At 41.5% G+C, this 2,245-nt stretch overlaps 1 pseudogene; it reads left to right on the top strand.

Moving 5' to 3' along the window:
- The first annotated feature begins 1,177 nt into the window (after nucleotides 1-1,177).
- On the top strand, nucleotides 1,178-1,694 carry LOC105545973 (annotated as a pseudogene).
- Nucleotides 1,695-2,245: the final 551 nt, after the last annotated feature.

The raw sequence follows: 2,245 nt of genomic DNA, 5'->3' as shown, positions 1-2,245 counted from the left end.
TCAATTTGCATACTGTTTCTGATGGTGCATACTCTTATTGCTCTGTGTGGTGCCCTCCAGTATTAGAAGAACATAAAGAGCTATTTATGTCAGCTTTGCTCAAGCAACCCCAAAGAAAGAAAAGGGGAATTATATCAAGTCCTAGACTTAGATAAAATACAGAGCTCAGTTAGATGTTCTCTTCTGTTTCTTGCTCATTCATCATTTTTGCTTCCATTTCATAGTGGGTAGAATAGGCAGCTGTCAAATAGTGGAATTTTCTCCTTTCTCCATTGTATTATGGAAAACGCCATGGTCTGGGAATCAGAAGATGGTCTAATTTTAGCTTTCTCAGTAACTAGTTGTGTGACATTGGACAATTCTGTTCTCTCCAGTCGTAGTTGCCTCATTTGACATTTGAGTTGAATGTTGCCTAGATTATTTCTAGGCAGTATGGCACAGTGGAGAAAGCAAGGACTCTAATTTTGATCTTGGATCAACCACCTACCAGCTGAGTGATCTTGGATAACTTAGTTTAGCCACTCTGTGCTGCAGGTTCTTATTAGCAAAATGAGGATGTTTAGTGATCATTTTATGCAAAGCCCTTAGAATAGTGCCTGGAATATAAGCACCCCTCGATGTTAGCTGTTTTGTTTGTTATCTCTAAGATTCCTTAGTATGCTAAGAATCCTCGAGTCTGTGTTAAAGCATGAAGGAAGGTGACCTAATGACAGCTAATCCAGCTTGCTTGCACCCTGTGTCAGACTTGTAATTTCTAGAAATTACCATCAGAGATAATTTAACTATCAGGACCTTACTTGCACTCCCTTGATGATACCGAGTCACCAGAGGGAAAGATTTCAATGCCTTCCAGGCCATGCCAGTGCTCACATGCGCTAGGGTGGTACTGGCTGGGGGAAGTGGTCCATCAGCCAATGCTGTGCTCAGAGTTGTTTTGATAGTTGCTGGTAGCACTTGCAGAAGGGAACCGTGACCCTCTCCTCCATCTCCCATGCCTTCAGTTCAACAGAGAGGACCTGGAAGTCAATATCCCTGGCACTGGCATTAAGAGATACAACTCTGGTTTTGCCACCTGCTCTCCACTTCCACCTGAGCTCTGCTCTAGCTGCACAGAGCTCGCTCCGAGCTCCAGGCTCCTGCTAAGCTAGACCACCATCAACTCCCTCCAGCTGACTTCATGATAACCTACCGTGATCTCATCGGCCACAAAGAGGTATCCTCTGACTTTTACAAAGATCCTGGAGATCAGGGACAGGCTGTGTCTGGAGGTGGAGGGGAAGATGGTCAGTAGGACAGAGGGTAACATTGAAGACTTGCCCATTAGTGAGAATGCCTCCACTGAAGACCCCTACGGTAAAGATATAGAAAGCACAGTAATTGATGCTGTTGTTATCATCATGAACCATCACTTGCCAGAAACCAGCTCCACAAAAGAAGCCTACAGGAAGTACATCAAAGATTACATGAGATGAGTCAAAGGCAAACTTGAAGAACAGAGACCATAAAAAGTAAATCTTTTATGACAGACTGCAGAACAAATCAAGCACATCCTTGCTAATTTCAAAAAATATCAGTTCATTATTTGTGAGGACATGAATCCAGATGACATGCTGGCTCTACTGGACTACCATGAAGATGATGTGACCCCAGATATGATTTTCTTTAAGGATCATTTAGAAATGGAAAAATGTTAACAGATTTGGCAATTGCTTTGGATCTATCACCTGTCATTGTAACTGGCTACCACTTGTCATCCACACAACACCTTTGAAGACAAATGGAACTGATGTCACCTTGAGCACTTTATTTTGACCATGATTTATTTGGAGTGGAAGCATTGTTTCTGAGGGAAAAAAAAAAAAAAAGAAAAGCATACCATATATAGGTTGTCTAAAAATAAAATACATTTAAAGTTAAAAAAATACAACTCTGTGACCTAGACTGGAGCTGTCAGCTACCTCTCTCCCACCTACATATATACTCACATGGAGCTCTGTGAAGGAGAGAAGCAAAATTTCTTTATAATTTTTTAGAGGTTTGTTTATTTATTTATTTACCTTTCACTGGATTTTTTATTTTATTTTATTTATTTATTTATTTTTGACAGAGTCTTGCTCTGTTGCCAGGCTGGAGTGCAGTGGCACAATCTGGGCTCATTGCAACCTCTGTCTCCTGGGTTCAAGTGATTCTCCTGCCTCAGCCTCCCGAGTAGCAGGCACATGCTTCCATGCCCATCTAATTTTTG

This window comes from Mandrillus leucophaeus, unplaced genomic scaffold (assembly GCF_000951045.1).
Source record: "Mandrillus leucophaeus isolate KB7577 unplaced genomic scaffold, Mleu.le_1.0 Scaffold345, whole genome shotgun sequence".
Classification (NCBI taxonomy): domain Eukaryota; kingdom Metazoa; phylum Chordata; class Mammalia; order Primates; family Cercopithecidae; genus Mandrillus; species Mandrillus leucophaeus.
This window is presented reverse-complemented; position numbering and strand designations above follow the sequence as displayed.